Genomic DNA, 20,500 nt, shown 5'->3' on the forward strand with positions numbered 1-20,500 from the left:
GTAAATAATTCTTTCATTAATAGGAATTTTCAAATTTATTTTTCATCATTTATACATTTATCTCAAGCCAGGGAGGCAATATCATTATTTATAAATTTGCAAGTCAAGCAATACAAGCATGCGCAAATCATGTCGAGGTCGTACGACCCAATCCAACAAAATTTCAAAATGTGCACTGGCGGAGGGTCGAATGGCGCGAACCATAGATGCATCTATTACCCCGCTCGCAAATCATACATACGATGCGACCAAATATAAATAAACACCACAAACAGTCAATCAAAAATTCATCAGGGAGCAACTATTCAAGGAAAAAAGCAATTTTTCTTTTAAAAGTTCAGAAAACAATGTCTAGCCTTTTAGAAATTATCTACAAAGTTCAATATGTTTTAAGCATTTAAATTGACAACAAGATTTCAATTATTTACAAGTAAAGCATGCTTTTGGTTCCTAGACTACCCGGACTTAGGCATAATAGTAGCTATGCGCGGACTCTCGTCACCTCGTGCGTACATAGCCCCCACAATAGTAACACATAGTTAATTATTTCACCTATGGGGACAATTCCCTCTTACAAGGTTAGAAAGGAGACTCACATTGCTCCGAAGTTCTATAATCGGCATTCAACGCCCTTCCAAAGGCTCAAATCGATGCACAACACTCCAAAATTAGTAAATAATTATGCAAACCCATTAATTTATGCTCAATTACTCATAATAATCCAATCTATAACAATTTCTCACCCCGATTGAATAGTTGACAAAATTGCTCTCGGGCCCACGTGCCCGGATTTCGATATTTTTTGAAGATAAAGTTTATCCACAACCTCACGAACTCAAATATATAATTTACTCTCAATTTTATGCCCAAAATCATGGTCAAAATCCAAGAATACCAAATTTCTAGGTTTTCCTCAAAATCCCAAATTTCTACTAATTTCCATGTCCAAATCCGTATATAATCATGTATTTAACTCAAAACTAGCATAAATCACTTAGCTTATGCTTGGTGGTGAAAATGGCACTCCCAAGTTGCTCCAAAATCGACTCCCATGAAAGAAATAGAGTGAAAATAAGCCAAACCCCGATTTTAAAGAACCTCACTGCCTCCAGCCTTTTCGCACCTTCGGTCACTTGACCGCTTCTGTGTTTCCGCAGGTGTGGCCCCACAACCACTTCTGCGGTCCTTCACAAGGCCTCTAAACTCCGCATCTACGGCTCCACAAACGCAGGTGTGATTCGGCTTCTGCGGACTTTGACCGCATATGCGGTCAACTCCTTCCCCAGCCAAAAATCCACTTCTGCGGGTCACTTCCCACTCCTACGGGCCCGCACCTGCATTGCTCTTCACGCAGGTGCGGTTACACCAGAAGCCCAGCTGCTTTATCCCTTCCTCAAATTCCATTATCAATCCGTTAACCCCCGAGATCCACCCGAGGCCCTGGGGACCCCGTTCAATTACACCAACCAGTCCCATAACATAACACGGACCTGCTCGAGGCCTCAAATCACATCAAACAATGCTTAAACCATGAATCACACTCCATTTCGAACTTGATGAACTTTAAAACTTCAAACTTCTTCATTCGATGTCGAAACTTATCAAATCGCATACGATTGACCTCACATTTAGCACACAAGTCATATTTGCCATTACGGACCTACTCCAACTTTCGGAATCGGTATCCAACCCCGATATCAAAAAGTTCACTTCCGGTCACACTTCTCAAAAATCTTCAAATTTCTAACTTTAGCCAAATGACTCCAAAATAACTTATGGACCTCCGAATCCACTTCCGGACGCACCCCCAATACCAGAATCACCATACAGAGCTGTTCCTAGACTCGGAATCCCAAATGGACATCGATAACATTGAAATGCACTGCAACCCAACTTTATGAAATTCTTCCCAAAATGCTAACTTCCACAATAGGCGCTGAAATGCTCCCGGGTAATCCAAAACCCGATCCGTACATACGCCCAAGTCCAAAATCATCATACGAACCTGTTGGAAACTTCAAATCCCGATTCCGAGGTCGTTTACTCAAAAATCCAGTCCCTGACAATTCTTCTAACTTAAAGCTTCCGAAATGTGCTGTAATAGACATCGATAATACTGTAATGTGCTGTAATCCAACTTTATGAAATTCTTCCCAAAATGTTAACTTCCACAATAGGCGCTGAAACGCTCCTGGTCATCCAAAACCCGATCCAGACATACGTCCAACTCCAAAATCATTATACGAACCTGTTGGAAACTTCAAATCTCGATTTCGAGGTCGTTTACCCAAAAATCCAATCCTTGCCAATTCTTCCAACTTAAAGCTTCCGAAATGTGAATTCTCCTTCCCAATCAACTTCGAACTTCCCGGAATTCAATTTCGACCATGCGCACAAGTGATAATACCTGAAGTGAAGCTGTTCATGGCCTCAAACTACTGAACGACGCGCTAGAGCTCAAAACGACCGGTCGGGTTATTACAAATAATAAACTCCAAAATTATCAATTATTCCAATAAGATAATTATGAGATTCTAACATTTATATATAATTTTAAATTTCCTTAATAGAGGTGTGTTTATTGATTACAATTATAGCTTCTAAAAAGCGTTTTGATTATAGATTTTATTTAGGCGAAATACATAAACAACCTCTTTAAGTTATTCTCAACGATCAAACAAATCCCTCAACTAACCCCCTATCATTTTAACACTTCAAGTGACTATCAAGTGTATCAAATTAATACTCAACCTAGTCAGCCTACCTCGCGTGTGACACACAGTTTGAAACGCACGTTACTCATCAAGATAATTAGGCTTTTATTTTTTTAGAATTAATATGAAATGGGTCCCAAAATTCCAACATCTTCTTCCAAATCAACCATTACAGAATCGGTTATGCTAATATCAATGGGATTATTGCCACCTTCGCCACCACTGTGGCTGTCAAATCTTTGTAAGATGCATGTTCGAAAAATATATTTTTCCAACATATTAAAGGCAATCATCAACCAAAAATTGTTAAACTCATAACTCATGAAATCTCAACAGAATTACTTAATCCATCCACTTTATAAACAATTGAAACCTAGTTACTTGAGTCAAGTAATTAACGGGACACCGAGAGAGAGAAAGAAGGTTGCCGGAAAGGGTGACAAAAGGTCATCTCGTTAGGGAGAAGGGATGGGGAAAAGAGAATTGGGGTTCTTTATTTGGTTATTTGTAGAAGAATGGAAAAAATAGGGACGAAAGAAGGGGAAATCAGAAAGGTAATGAACAAGAATATTGGGGAAGGGGAGAAGGTACAAGGAAAAAGATGAATGGGAGAGGGACGGTAGTCTCAGGTTTTTTCTTTGGGGGGGGGGGGTAAAAGTTTTTTTTTGTTGCTTTATGTGTATGTGTTTTTTTGAATTACATTTGTCAAATTTTTATTACACGTGTCATATTTTTATTGGTTAATTTGATAAGTCATTGACAAGTGTAACTCGTGCATATGATCTATTAGACTCGGATGTTCACGTGGCCTATTTTTTACAGACTATAAGTTTTAAAATAGTAAAAGGGTTAGTTGAGGTCTTTGTCTAATCGTTGAGGACAACTTAAAGAGGCCATTTATGTATTTCGTCTTTTATTTATGGTATAAAAGTGATTCTTAATTCTTTGAGATCTACAAAAGAATTTACATTTGCTTTTTTTCTTTCTGGAAAATGTCACGCATGGATGCAAGGTCGGCTCTACTGCTATGAGTAGTAAGGCTTGTGCCTTAGGCCCTCAAATTTTGGGGGCCCCATTTTTTAAAAGTAATAAGTTTATAGATATTTTAAAAAATAATATCTAGTACTTTTAATATAAAAGTAGATATTTTAATATAAAAGAAAAGAAAGCTCTTTAGATTAAATAAGGTAATAATTTGGCTTACTTAAAAATAGGTAAATGAATAGTTCCCAACATTTTAATTTTTTACTTTTTACTCCTTCATTAGATAACGTATAAAAATTTTACTCTTCCTTTCTTAATTTGTCCAAGTCAATCTTTCTTTTACCCAATCTCTTCTTATTTCAAAAATCCCTACATATTATTTGTCTTTCTCTTTAATATTCTTATTCACCTTCTTGCTCCAAGATTTCATTACTCTCTTTCTTTCTCCAAGATTTCATTTGTTAAACAATACTTTTAAGCTTCTAATAATTCTATATTTCTATTGCTCTATAAAATTTTATCTAAGATCAACAATATCTTTAAAAAAAAGGTAAAATGAGTTGGCTATATTATCAATTGAAAAAGAATTATTAGAATTATAAAAAAAAATATTAACAACTTTGTATCTCAAAAAATTAGACGAATAAACTTCAAATAAAAACATATATTATAATTTAAAAAAAAATTAGGCCTGATATTAAATTTTGGCTTTAGGCCCCGCATATACTTTAGCCGCCCCTGCATGGATGATATTTTACCTAATCAATTTTTCACTATTTGGAAAAGGATTCTTATTGAATAAAAATATAATTAGTTATACACAACCAATATTTATCATCTTCAGAAATTTATTTTTTTATTATATAACTCAAAGAAAAAAATTCTCAAAGAGATAGGGTACACACGCAAAGCGTGTACAGTAAGACTAGTTTATAAAATTGTGCAAGCTGAAATCGGTATTTACAAATAGAGTTAACACTAAATACCTTTGTAACATGACTCAATTTCGGATACACCCTCTGTATTTCAAAATCAAACACTTACACCTCCTATGTTATAGAAAACTAAACATACATCCCTTGTGTAGTATATCCTATATTAAAATATAAGTATTTATTACTGTAGAAGACAAATTAAAACTATAATTCTTTTATGTATTTATATTTATGAAATTTATGGTTTACTGGCTTTTCTCTCTCCTCTCTCCTTCTCCCTCTGCGCTTCATACCCAACGGTCACAACGAGACTCAGCCCCAGCCCAACGGTAAGAAGCAGCTGGTGACCAACCCCTCCAGGTGGTAAACCCCCCCCCCCCCAACAATATGGCACCTTACCCACGCCATCTTTGTCGCCCCATCCCCCCCCCTTCTCCCTCTTTCTGCGCTATCTCTCTCCTATACCCCCTCACGCCGTCCACCACCACCGCCGCCGGGCAGCAACATCTATCCCCTTTCCCTCTTTTTTTCTTTCTCTTTTTTAAATCTTAGCTGATTGTAAGCCCCCCCCCCCCCACTCACGCACATTGTTTCCGCTGCCCCTTTCCCCTTTCTCTTCGTTTCCTTTTTTGTGCTTCTTTGCTACGACTGGGGCTTCACCAGTGGTAGTGGTGATAGCCCCACCCCCCTTTGTTTGGCTCCGTGGTGTTTTGCGTGTTTTTCAGGTTAGGGTCGGTGGCTATTAGCAACGAGCAAGATGTGCATGTGCAAACACTGAAGAGCATCCCGGACAAGTGTCATCAAGAGGCGGCGGGAGTCAGATGTGAACACGCCCAGGTGTCCGCAACACCATCATGAATACCGAGACAATTCCCAAGTTCTACTCACGGGAGTTGGTACTCCCGTTTTCCTATTTCCCTTCGTTGTGTTAGTTAAATTGTTCCTATCTTAGTTTATATTAGTTTAATCACCGTATTAGTGTGCCAGTAGTTACATCTTGTCTTCTTCTAGTTTGGTTTGTTTCCTAGTATGTTAGTGATTTCCCTTAGTTTGATATAGGTCTAATGGCTATGGTCATGGATGGTCGAGTGAGGTCATGCCCTCGGGGGGAGTGGGGGTGGGGCGGTGGTCCAGGGGTTAGGGGGTGGGTCGGGAAGCAAGGGAGGTAAAGGGAATAGGGGTGATTGTAGGTTGAGAATTGGGTCATGGTACGTAGGTACATTGACGGGTAAGTCTATAGAGTTGGCGAAGATCCTCCGAAAGAGGAGGGTCAATATAGTGTGTGTCTAGGAGACTAGGTGGTAGGGTCGAGGGCTAGAGATGCGGATGGATATAAGCTTTGGTACTCCGGAGTATGGAAGGGTAAGAATGGAGTGGGTATCTTGGTGGATGGGGATCTTAGCGAGTTTGTGGTTGAGGTTAAACGGGTGAATGATAGATTGATGGCTATTAAGTTGGTGGGTAGAGATTGCACCCTTAACGTCGTTAGCGCTTATGCGCCACATGTGGTCCTAGATGACGAGGTTAAACCGCGCTTCTGGGAGAGGTTAGATAAGATTGTGAGCCAGGTCCCTTTTGATGAGAGGCTATTCATATGAGGGGATTTCAATGGTCATATCGGGTTGACCAATGGGGGCTATGGTGAGGTTCATGGAGGCTTCGGTTTTAGGGAGAGGAACGGAGGAGGTACTTCACTATTGGACTTTGCTAAGGCATTTAGGTTGGTGATTGCGAACTCTAGCTTTTCGAAGAGGGAGGAGCATTTGGTGACTTTTCAAAATGCGGTGGCGAAGACTCAGATTAACTATCTCCTCCTCAGGAAGTGTGACAGAGGGATGTGTAAGGATTTCAAGGTTATTCCAGGTGAGATATTCGCGATGCAGCATAGGCTCTTGGTGATGGACATTGGTATTATGTTAAAGAGGAGGAAAAGGTCTGTTCGAGAATGACCGAGAATCAGGTGGGGAGTCTTTACTAAGGATAAAGCCCAGGAGTTGGAGGGGTAGTTGTCGGCTATGGGAGCTTGGAGGAGTAGTAGGGACGCGAGCACTATGTGGTCGACGACAACAGACTGTATAAGGGAGGTTGTGAGAGAGGTGTTAGGGGTCTCGGCGGGCATCTCTGGAGGGCAGAAAAGAGACTGGTGGTGGAACAAAGTGGTCCAAGGTAAAGTGGAAGCGAAGAAGGCGACGTACCTGAAGTTAGTAGGGAGAATAAGTGAGGAGGAGAGACAACCCTACATGGAGAGGTATAAGGTATCTAGGAAGGAAGCTAAGCTGGCGGTCATAGAGGCTAAGATTGCGGCTTATGGTCGTATGTACGAAGAACTAGGGGAAAAGGTGGGGAGAAGAAGTTATTCCGGCTAGCCAAGATGAGAGAGAGAGAGAGAGAGAGAGGAAGACTCGGGATTTGGACCAAGTGAGATGCATCAAGGACAAAGATGGTAGAGTATTCATGGAAGATGCCCGGATTAAGAGGAGATGGCAGACTTACTTTCATAAACTTTTTAATGAAGAAGGGGATCGAGATATTGTGTTAGGTGAACTAGAGCATTCCAAGAGTCACCGTGACTTTGGGTACTGCAGGCGCATCAAGGTTGAGGAGGTCGTGGGAGCTATGCATAAGATGAGCAGGGGCAGAGCGACCGGGCCAGACGAAATTCCGGTTAAATTTTGGAAGTGTGTGGGTAGAGCAGGCTTGGAGTGGTTGACGGGGCTGTTTAATATTATCTTTAGGACGAAGAGGATGCTAGATGAGTGGAGGTGGAGTACGGTGGTTCCGTTGTATAAGAACAAAGGTAATATCTAGAATTGTAATAATTATAGGGGTATCAAATTACTGAGCCATACCATGAAAGTTTGGGAGATAGTGGTTGAAGCGAGGGTAAGGAGATCGGTGTCTATATCCGACAACTAATTCGGGTTCATGCCTGGTCGTTCGACTACAGAAGCTATACACCTTATTAGGAGACTGGTGGAATAGTATAGGGAGAGGAAAAAAGATCTACATATGGAGTTTATTGACCTGGAGAAAGCGTATGATAAGGTTCCTAGAGAAGTTCTCTGGAGATGCTTGGAGGCTAAAGGTATGTCGGTTGCCTACATTAGGGCGATTAAGGACATATATGATGGGGCTAAGACTCGGGTTAGGATAGTATGAGCTGACTCTGAGCATTTTCCGGCTATTATGGGATTGCACCAAGGTTCTGCGCTCAGCCCGTTCTTATTTGCCCTGGTGATGGATGCATTAACACATCATACTCAAGAGGAGGTGACATGGTGTATGTTATTCGCTGATGACAGAGTTTTTATTGATGAGTCGTGAGTCGATGTTAACGAGAGGCTGGAGGTCTGGAGATAGGATCTTGAGTCTAAGGGTTTCAAGCTGAGTAGGACAAAGATGGAATACCTGGAGTGCAAGTTCAGCACTAAGTCAAGGGAAGTAGAAGTGGATGTGTGGCTTGATTCACAGGTCATCTCAAGTAGAGGCAGTTTCAAGTACCTTGGGTCAGTTATCCAAGGAGGAGGGAAGATCGACAAGGACATCACACACCATATTGGAGTGGCGTGGATGAAGTAGAGGTTAGCATCTGGAGTCCTGTGTGACAAGAGAGTGCCACTAATACTCAAAGGTATGTTTTATAGAGCGGTGGTTAGACCGGCCATGATGTATGGGGCTGAGTGTTGGCTGTTAAGAACTCACATATCTAGAAGATGAAATTAGCAGAGATGAGAATGTTGAGGTGGATGTGCAGGCACACTAGGATGGATAAGATTAGGAATGATGATATTCGGGAGAAGGTAGGTGTGGCTCTCATTGATAACAAGATGCGGGAAGCGAGGCTTAGATAGTTCGGGCACATTCAGAGGAGAAGCCCAGATGCTCTAGTAAGGAGGTGTGAGTGGCTGGCTTTGGAGGGCTCGAGAAGAGGTAGAGGACAGCTTAAGAAGTATTGGGGAGAGGTGATCAGGCAGGACATGGCGAGGCTTCAGATTTCCGAGGACATGGCCCTTGATAGGAAGCTGCGTAGGTTGAGTATTAGGGTTGTAGGTTAGGAGGTAGTTGAGTCTTTCCTTATTTCGTACCTTGTGAGGCTAGTTTGGTAGTGGTTTTGTCTGAGACAGTTAGTGGCAATGTTGTGTCTTACTACTCTTTCGTTTTTCATATAGCCGAGTCTATTTAATGGTTACCGCTTTTGCTTTGCACCTATTTTCTGGCTTCCATGATGTTGTTATTTTTTTCTTATGGTATTTGTTGGTGGTACTGATATTGTCTCTTCTCTTTTCTTTTCTTTTGGTCTTCTTGAGCCGAGGGTCTTTCGGAAATAACCTCTCTATTCCTCGAGGTAGGGATAAAGTCTACGTACACACTACCCTCCCTAGACCCCACTAGTGGTATTTTACTGGGTCGTTGTTGTTGTTGTATATTTATGAAATTTACAAAAGAGAATAATATTTTTGTTGAAAATCTTTATTCATACCCTTGATTAAAAATTGAGAATAATTATTTTCAAAATATGTATCTTTTAAAACTCTTAAATAGAAAATGAACACAAATTGCTTAATGAGATGATTATAATTTTTACGTATTCGACAAAATATTTTTACCTTTCGAAACTTTTAAACATAATATTTTTATCCTTATTTAAAAAAAATATCTAAATATTATATTGCCACGATCCAAAACTATCATCGACCATGATGATGCCTAAACCACTTGCTAGGCAAGTCAATCGTAAAAAATATTTTTGAATATAATGATAAATACAAAATAAATGAGTCTGAAAGTCAAAAAATCATATATATCCATACAACAAATCCCCAAAAACTAGTAACATTGAGTGATGGGCTCTAATATCTGAATATAAGTTTGTTAATATAATAGATTGTCAGAAACAATAACAGTAAGGAGAGATAGAAAGAGACGCCAGTGACTGCGAAGAGGATGCAACTCTACATCAGGTCTCAACTATAACAACAACAACTCTCGATACTCAGCTGGTCTAACTCTTGGATCTGCACAATTAAGTGCAAAGTGTAGTATGAGTATAACTGATCCCATGTACTTAGAAAGTATCATGACTAACCTCGGCGAGGTAGTGATATGAGTGGCCAATGATACTCACTTATCAAACTTGTACAGTTCATGAATATATATATGTATATATTAACAATACCAAAATCTAAGCATAAAGTACAGGGAAGGCCAATGGTGCATATAGAGAAGATATGTACCATGAATCATTCATGGCTTAAAGCAACATTTAGAGAAGATATGCATAAAAGGTATGTATACATTTCGGAGCTAGCATATAAAGAAGATATGCAGTATTAAATATGTATACATTGGAGGAGTTTGCATATAGAGAAGATATGCAAATTCCAAATACTGATCAGTTCCCATAATCCACGTGTACATCATCAAGAGAGAAATATGAGCGGATGACCCTAGAAGAATAGATTCTTATCCACACAATGCACGGACAACTCACGTATTGTTATGACCTGAAATTTCCATCCTCGGGACCATGATGGCGCCCAACATTTTACTTGCTAGGCAAGCCAACGTTAGAATAGTTTCTATCCATTTTTAACAATTCAAATTAAATGATAACCAAGAATTGAATAAACTGAAATAGACTGAGAAAATAACAACGACGATATCTAGATACAATCCTAGAACTGGTGTCACAAGTGCACGAACGACTAGAATAATACAAATAATGGTCCGAATGAAGGTGTAACTGTCTGAAATGAAACAAACAGCTAGAATAAGGTAGAAGGGACTTCAAGGATGCGAACGCTGGTAGCTGTACCTCAAGTCTTCGTCAGGCAATCAATCCGAGCAATCTACTAACCACCGCTAGGACCGACTCCAAAATCTGCACAAGAAGTGCATAGTGTATTATGAATACAACTGACCCCACGTACTCTATAAATGCCAAATCTAACCTCGACGAAGTAGTGACGAGGCTAAGGTGGGTCAATAACAATAACCTATACGCAGTGTAATGATAATAATAATAGGAAACGTACACAGGAAAAGTAACATAGTTAACTTCTGAAAATAACCTCAACCCTCGAAATCAGTAAAACTAGCAACACCAGTCCTCAGAATCTCGTATGAAAACACTGAAAGCTAACACAATTCAACAATGAACACAAAATACACAATCTGTTGTGGCGCGCAACCCGATCCCATCGTACAAACACAATTCTCCCTTATTTCACCATATCGATTTCAACAATAACATGTAAAAAAATACGTTGTGACACGCAGCCCGATCCCACCATATAATCAGAATCAATATCATAATCCTCCTTATTTCATCATATCAAAATCACATATAAAATCTGTTGCGGCGTGCAACTTGATCCCCCCATATCAATATCGAACCTCCCTTATTCCACCCGTTGCAACATGCAACCCGATCTATAAACAAAATCAATTCATGTAATCAACTCAACAACTCAAATCACAAGAATTTCTATAATTAAAGAATATGAAAGCAAAGCCATAAAGGAACCTCATACCAAATCAAGGAATGCTACAATCAATACTAAGCAACAAGCCAAATCAAATATACGACAATTATTGTGTGCAAATAAGACAAGTAAGGCAGCTAGCAATTAATCATAGAATCATGGAAGAAACGAATATTTTAATACAAGAAGAATTAGATGATATGTAACAAGTTACGACATAGAAAACAATTAAGACATGTAACACTTAAGACTTGGAATGAGATAATTAATGAAATACGGGAAGCATGGAAACAACTATTTTGACGGTGCATGTACACTCGTCATCTCACATATACGTTACTACACTTGTAATTCACATAGCATATAGCTCAAGGGTTCCTAGTTACCTCAAATCAAGGTTAGACCCAACACTTACCTCGTTCCGCAAGCAAATCAAAGCTTAACCAGGTCCTTTCCTCTAAAATTCGCCTCCGAACCAACCGAATCTAACCATAATCGACTTAATATTAACAAACAAAGCTAGGGAAATCAATTACAATACATAAAGCTAAGATCTTTATACTTTTTTTAAAAGTCAACATCGGGCCCTCTTGGTCAAAATCTGAGATTCTGACGAAAACCCGATTACCCATTCACCTCGAGTCTGATTATGTAATTAGTTTCGACATACGAACAAAAACTCCTAATTCTACTAAAATCCCTAATTTCTACCATGAAATCCTAGATTTGATGCTGAAATCTTATAAAATGTAATAGGTGATTGAAAAGAAATAGATTAAAGTCACTTACCAATGTATTTAGGAAGAAAATCTCTTGGAACAATGCCTCTAGGGTGTTTAAGGTTGAGAGTTTGTGAAAAATGAGCTAAATCCTGTCTTCTTAGCTTTTTGTCCATGCGTAGATGTCGCAATTGCGATCTGGGGTTCGCAATTGTGAACCCTGAAAATGCGAGAAATCTATCGCAATTGCGAAGAAGCCGCATCTATGCTGCCATCGCAAATACGATGGTTTTGTTCGCAAATGCGACCAACTTGATCGTAATTGCGAACCAGCTCCTCCAGCCCCCAATTGCAAATTCAAAGAATTTGTTTGTAAATGTGAACTATCACAATTGCGATCCTAACTTTGCAAATGCGAGGTCTGAGACCTGTGTACAAAACTAGCAAGATCCTACTCTTTCAAACACTCTGCCACGCGTCTGAAACTCACCCGAGCCCTCGGGCTCTATACCAAACATGCACACAAGTCCAAAAATATTATATGAACTCACTCGCGCAATCAAAATACCAAAATAACACCTAGAACTGCGAATCATACACCAAAACGAATGAAATTTTAAAAGAAACTTAAGAACATGAAAATTTACAATCGGAACGTCAAATCAACTCCGTTTTGCACCAAACTTTGTAGATAACTCATAAATACTGAAATGAAACTATACCAAGTTCCGAAACCAAAATTCAAACCCGATTTCAACAAAGTCAACTTACGGTCAAACTTAGGAATTCTTTTAGCCTTCAAGTTACTGATTTTCAACAAATCAAATTAAATTAAGTTAAGGACTTCCGAATTCGATTCCGGACATATGTCCGAGTTCCAAATCATGATACGGACCCGAGTGGGACCGTCATAATACTGATCGGGGTCCATTTTACAAAATGCTAATCGTAATCAACCTAAATGAGTTTTAAGGCTAAATTTCACACTTTTATCAATTTTTCATATAAACTTTTTTCGGAAATAGATACGGACTGTGCACGCAAGATGAGGAAGGCTAAACGGAGCTATTTAAGGTATCGGAACATACAAATAAAGGCAAAAAAAATGAAATTGACTTATCAGATCATCCCATTCTCCATTTCTAAAGCAAACGTTCGTCCTCAAACGGACATAGAAAGGTACTTGGACTGGTGAAAAGGTATGGATATCTACTATGCATGTTCGACTCGGACTCTCATGTGGATGCCTCGATCGGCTAACTTCTCCACTGCACTCGAACTAAAGGATAACTCTTAGACCTCAACTATCAGACATGTTGGGCTAGAATAGCCATCGGCTCCTCCTCAAAAGTCAAATCTTTGTCCAATCGGACTTAGCTGAAATCTAACATATGGGACGAATTCGGAGCATGGACATATAGAACACCGGATGAACTTCTGACAAATTAGATGGCAATGCCAGTCCATAGGCCACCCCACCCACTCTCTCAAGAATCTCAAAGGGTCTGATATACATAGGGCTTAACTTGCCCTTCTTTCTGAACCTCATCACACCCTTCATGGGTGAAACCTGGAGCAATACCATCTTTCCAACCATGAATGCAACATCACAAACTCTAAGGTCGGCATAACTCTTCTACCTAAATTGGGCGGTGCAAAGTCGATCCTGAATAATCTTGACCTTATCCAAGGCATCCTGAACCAAATCGGTACCTAACAACCGAGCCTCTCCGGGATCGAACCATCCAATTGGCAAATGACACTGCCTCCCGTATAATGCCTCATATGGAGACATCTGAATGCTCGATTGGTAGCTATTATTTTAGGCAAACTCCGCAAGCTGCAAGAACTGATCCTAAGAACCCCTAAAATCCACAACACAAGCGCGAAGCATGTCTTAATTGTACGCTCGGACTGTCCGTCCGTCTGAGGGTGAAATGCTATACTCAACTCAACCCGTGTTCCTAACTCAATTTTTACGGCCCTCTATAAGTGCAAGTTAAACTGCGTACCTCGATCAGAAATGATAGACACGGGCACACCGTGAAGATGGACGATTTCACGAATGTAGATCTCAGCTAACTGCTTTGAAGAATAGGTAACTGCCACTGGGATGAAATGTGTTGACTTGGTCAACCTGTCCACAATGACCCATACCGCGTCGAACTTCTTCTGAGTCCGCGGGAGTCCAATAACAAAATTCATAGTGATACGTTCCCACTTCCACTCAGGAATCTCTAGCCTCTGATGCTTGTACTTTACTTGCTGACAATTTAGACACCGAGCTACATATGCAACTATATCCTTCTTCATCCTCCTCCACCAATAATGCTGCCGCAAGTACTGATACATCTTGGCGGTACCTGGATGAATAAAATATTGGAAACTATGAGTCTTTTCAAGAATCAACTCACGAAGCCCATCCACATTGTGCACACAAATACGACCCTACATTCATAAAACCCCATCATCTCCAACAGTAACCTGCTTGGCATCACCATGTCGCATCGTGTCGCATTGTGTCCTTAAGGACAAGCAAATAGGGGTTATCATATTAACGTTCTCTGATGCGCTCATACAAGAAAGATCGAGAGACATTGTAAGCTAGAACACGATAGGGCTCCGAAATATCTAACCTCGTGAACTGATTGGCCAAAACGTGAACATCCGATGTAAGCGGCCTCTCACCAATTGGGATATACTCAAGGCTACCCATACTCACAGCCTTTCTACTCAAGGCATCAGCTACCACATTGGCCTTCCCGAGATGATACAAAATGGTGATATCATAGTCTTTCAACAGCTCCAACCACCTCATATGCCTCAAGTTAAGATCCTTTTGATTGAACAAATACTGTAGACTCCGATGATCCGTGAATATCTCACAAGACACACCACAAAGATAGTGCCTCCAAATCTTCAGCACATGAACAATGGCTGCTAACTCTAAGTCATGAACAAGGTAATTCTTCTCAACAACCTTCAACTATTGCGACGTTTATGCAATCACCCTGTCATCCTGCATTAATATTGCACCAAGCCTAATATGAGATGCATCACCATACACTGTGTAAGATCCTGAATTTGTGGGCAACACCAACACTGGCGCCATAGTCAAAACAGCCTTGATCTTTTAAAAGCTCATCTCACACTCATCCGACCATTTGAATGGGGCACCCTTCTGGGTCAATCTAGTCAATGAGGTTGTTATGGATTAAAACCCCTCCATGAACCAGCAATAATAACCCGCCAAACCCAAGAAACTCCGGATCTCTGTAGCTGAAATAGGTCTATGATAGTTCTGAACTGCCTCAATCTTCTTAGGATCCACCTTTATGCCCTCTGCAGATACAACATGCCCCAAAAATGCGACGGAGTCTAACCAAAACTCACACATTGAAAACTTGGCATATAACTTAATATCCCTCAAAGTTTGAAGTACAATTTGAAGATGTTGCTCATGCTCTTCTCGACTACGGGAGTAGATCAAGATATCATCAATGAATACAATCACAAAGACCCCAGATAGGGCTTGAACACCAAGTTCATCAAATCCATAAATGCTGTTGGGGCATTTGTCAACCCAAATGACATCACTAGGAACTCAAAATGTCCATACCGAGTCCGAAAAGTCGTCTTAGGGACATCGGATGCCCTAATCTTCAACTAATGGTAGCCAGACCTCAAATAAATCTTCGAAAACACCTTGGCACTGAAGCTGATCAAATAAATCATCAATCCTCGGCAATGGATGTTTGCTCTTGGTAGTGACTTTGTTCAACTGTTGATAGTCTACACACATCCTCATCGACCCATCTTTTTTCTTCACGAATAACATGAGTGCACACTAGGGCGAGACACTAGGTCTAATGAATCCATTATTCAGAAAATCTTGTAATTGCTCCTTCAATTCCTTCAACTCTAGCGGGGCCATACGGTATGGTGGAATAGAAATGAGTTAAGTGCCCGGAGCCAAATTAATGTAAAAGTCAATATCTCTGTTGGGTAGCATCCCTAGCAGATTTGCAGGAAACACCTCTGGAAACTCACGCACAACAGGTACTGAATCCATGGAAGGAACCTCCGCACTCGAATCACGAACATAGGTTAAATAAGCTCGACACCCTTTGTTGACCATACATCGAGCCTTCACATAAGAGATAACCTTGCTAGTAGAATAGCCATAAGTACCTCTCCACGCTAATCAAGGCAAACCCGGCATGGCTAAGGTCACCATCTTGGCGTGACAGTCCAATATAGCATGATAAGGTGATAGTCAATCCATACCCAAGAAAACATCAAAGTCTACCATATCAAGAAGTAAAAGATCAAAGTAGTCTCAAGACTCCCAATAATAATCACACACGAACGATAGACACGATCTACAATAATAGAATCTCCCACAAGTGTGTACACATACACAAGAGCACACAAAGAATCACGAGGGACAGCTAGATAGGAAGCAAAATAAGATGACGCGTAGGAATAAGTAGAGCCCGGATCAAATAGAACTGAAGCATCTCTATGGCAAACTAGAAAAATACATATGATAACAATGTCAGATGACTCGACCTTAGGCCTAGATGGGAAAGCATACAATCAGGACAAGGCTCCACCACTTTGAACTAAGCCTTTGGGACGGCCTCTAGCTGGCCAGCCTCCACCTCTAACGACCTGACCTTCACCTCTGGTTGACTAACCCCTGCCTCTAGCTGGCTGAGCGGGCGGTAGAGCAACCGCTGCCGGAACAATGGCACAAGAACTCCGTTGTGGCATGCCGCCTAACAATCTCGAACAAAACCTCCTAATATGACCAGTACCTCCACACTCGAAGCACCCATCATGCTACTAAAGCTCAAGCTGACCCGAACGGGCTGGATAACCACGGTGATAGCTCTGAATCGGAGGCGCACTGATAGGAGCTGATAGTGCACTATAGGATGGTTGCCTAGAATGAGGCACATAAGGACCACGACTTCCTAAAGCACTATGAGATACCTAAAGCACTAACTTAAATGGTCTGGGAGGATAGCCTTTACCAAAAGTACCTCTGCCTCCAGATGAGGCACCACTAAAACTACCGGAATGACGAGGCCTATTATGAGACACTACCCCCTCTCCTGAGCACGAACTGTCTCGATCCGTCTGGCAATATCTACGGTCCTCTGAAAAGTAATATCATCTCCAGTCTTCTTGGCCATTTATAGCCTGATAGTGAAAGTGAGCCCATCAATGAATATCCTTACTGTCTCCCTCTCAGTAGGAAGCAAGATAATGACATGAAGAGCTAAGTCCACAAATCTAGTCTCGTACTGGGTAACAATCATGCTACCATACTGAAGACGCTCAAACTACATGCGGTAATCCTCTCTCAGAGTGACAGGGATGAACTTCTCTAGAAATAGTTATGAAAATTGATCCAAGGTAAGTGTAGGCGAACCAGCTGGTCTAGTCAACATATAATCTCTCCACCATCTCTTGGTGGAACCAGTCATCTGAAACACTGCAAAATCGACCCTATTGGTCTCAACTATACCCATATTCCGCAGCACCTCGTGGCATCAGTCTAAATAATCCTATGGGTCCTCAGAAGATGCACCACTGAAATGAACAAGAAAGACCTTGGCAAACTTATCTAACCTCAACAAAGCCTTAGAAGACATAGCGGGCCTATTACAGGCATGCACCTCAACAATCAGCTGAACCACCCCAATTGATGGGGTTGCTGAAGTCTGATACTAGGGAGCCACCTACTCCAGAGTATGAGTAGAGGGAGTATGTGCTCCTCCTCCAACCCAAGAGATGGCTGGCGGCACTGGGAATGTACTAGTATGTGCCACACTCTCTATAAGGCCCACCAAATGGACTAAAGCGTCCTGAAGCACTGGAGTGGCTATAAATACCTCCAGGACCTGAGTTGGTCCTATGGCTATAGTCTGAGCTGGAATCTCCTCCTCGTGAACAATTTGAGGCTCAACTATGGGTGTTGTTACTCAAGCTCTGGGCTGAGGTCTGCCTCTACATCGACCTCGGTCTCTGCCGCTGGTAATAGCTGCCATAGGAGGCTCCGACTCCTGTACGGCTATAGACACAGTGCGTGTTCTCGCCACCTGCATGAGAATAAGAATAGAATGGTTCAATCATCAATGATAGAATAAAATCGCATAACAGAGAAAGGAAGAAGTAAATTTTTTTCTAAACTCAAAGCCTTTGAAGATAAGTACAGACGTCTCCGTACCGATCGTCCAGACTCTACTAAGTTTGCTCGTGACTCGTGAGACCTAGGCAACCTAGTGCTCTGATACCAACTTATCACGATATGGAATTACCACCCTCGGGACCGTGATGGCACCTAACATTTCATTTTCTAGGCAAACCAACGTTAAAATAGCTTCTAGCCATTTTTAACAATTTAAATTAAATGATAACCAAGAATTAAATAAACTGAAATGGAGTGAGAAAATCATAACAATGGCGATATCTAGATATACTCATAGAACTGGTGTCACAAGTGCACGAGCAACTAGAATAATACGAATAATGGTCTGAATAAAGGTGTACTATTTGAAATGAAATAAACAACTAGAATAAGGTAGAAGGGGACTTCAGGGATGTGAACGTCGAGCAGCTGTACCTCAAGTCTCTATCAGGCAATCAATCTGAGCAATCTACTGACCACTGCTAGGACCGACTCCAAAATCTGCACAAGAAGTGCAGAGTGTAGTATAAGTACAACCGACCGCATGTACTCTGTAAGTGCCGAGCCTAATATAGATGAAGTAGTGCGAGGCTAAAGCGGGTCAGTTACAATAACTTGTACTCACTGTAATGATAATAATAATAGGAAACATACACAAGAAAAGTAAGACAGTTAATTTCTGCAAATAACCTCAATCCTCGAAATCAATAAAACTAGAAACAAAAAACTTTTTATAATTCCAACGGTGGAAAAACCCTAACTGCCACCTTCAACCACCGAAATTGCCCGAATCAATGGCTTCCAAATCCATTAAAGGCCTAGGGTTTTGAGCAGCCATGGATGTTGTCGTCTCTCCCCAACTTCAAGTTGTGGGAGAGCCCATCCAAATCAGTATAGAAACACGCCCAAAAAGCAATACAAAGCAGTCATATTTAACGTAGCTACAAGGAAAGCATTCTGCCGCAAATTCATCAAAACTCGAGCTATGTCCAGTCACGTTTGAACATGGTAAACCTACTATGGAATTCACCATTGAAGAGGTAAATGCATTCACCATCGAAGAAGGTTTACATCAAGCAGTCATCCTCAAGTTCTCGTATGGAAAACCTGATCTTCAGGAGTTGCGACAATTGATACCCAAACAATTTGATGTCAAAGGCTACTGTAATGTTGGACAATTGGAATATCGACATGTACTAGTAAGGTTTGATTTGTTTGAAGATTTCGTTCAAGTTTTATCAAGATCCACAAGTTATGTTAAATCGAAGGGCGATGAGTTTTTCTTTAGATCGTTCCCATGGACAATTGGTTTTAATCCGCGAGAAGAAACTCCAAAGTCAGTTGTTTGGATTTCCTTTCCTGATTTACCTGCAAATTTCTTTACCAAGAAGTCTCTAATGTCCATAGCTTCAGCAGTTGGCAAACCTTTAGTAGTGGACAAAGCAACACAAGATAGAACTCGACCAAGTAAGACCAGAGTTAAGGTGTTACTTGATTTACTGGCTAAACATCCTAAGCGAGTTAGGATAAATATTGTGGATAAAAATTCTGGGAAGTTAGTTGAACATTATCAAGAGATTGTGTATGATAATCTCCCAAAATATTGCATTTGCTGTAATCATCAAGGACATGACGTAAAATCATGTCGTTGGAGGATGGAGAAAACTAACGAAGAAGTTGTCAGTGGTTGAAATTGAAGGGCTGGGTAGTATTGAGAAATTAGAAGGTGATGCTAGGGAGTTTCTCAATGCTAAAAGGGCAGAACAATTGGTCGATGAAGCAGCAAAGATGAAAGTAGTCGAGCAGCAGTTGCTGCTAACTGACTTTGAAAAACAAGTTGGATCAAAAGATGTTAATGGCCAAGCTAATGTAATGAAAGCTGTAACAGGGGCATTGAAAGATACTACTGATCATGCAAAGCAGACTGTCAATGTAAAGGCTAAATTTCTAAACGCACAAGCTGAAAGGGAGCAGGGATTTGAGCAGGGTAGTCTGGCACAGGTAAATATTGTTGTGCCTGTTACAGCTATGGGGAAAGCAGTAGTAAAAGGTGCTGAAGGTTTTGATCAATTCAGCAATGTTGAAAAAACATGTTGATATTGATGTTGTAAATGGTGCAACTGTTGTCCCTGCTGCTACAGCATTGGCAATACATAAGTCTGTAACTGCAGATAATGTTATATTGTCCAGTGATCCTGTGCCTGATCGTGCTGCAGCAAGGGCTACTAAAGGACCAGGGGATATGCAAAGATTTGATGAAGTTGGGCATCGAACACCTAGTGCACATGTGCTTCTTTATGCAGGCCAAGCTGGTGCAATTATAGAAAACAAAACTGATGATCCTCTGTTGAATGAAATGGTTGATCGAGTGGTGTCTAAGGTTGATAAACATACTGCTGCAAATACAAAAATAGCAGGTGTACAGCCTAGATCTACTGATGATTTGAAGGAGGGTGTAAAGAGT

The sequence above is a fragment of the Nicotiana sylvestris genome, chromosome 3 (assembly GCF_000393655.2).
Source record: "Nicotiana sylvestris chromosome 3, ASM39365v2, whole genome shotgun sequence".
Lineage (NCBI taxonomy): Eukaryota > Viridiplantae > Streptophyta > Magnoliopsida > Solanales > Solanaceae > Nicotiana > Nicotiana sylvestris.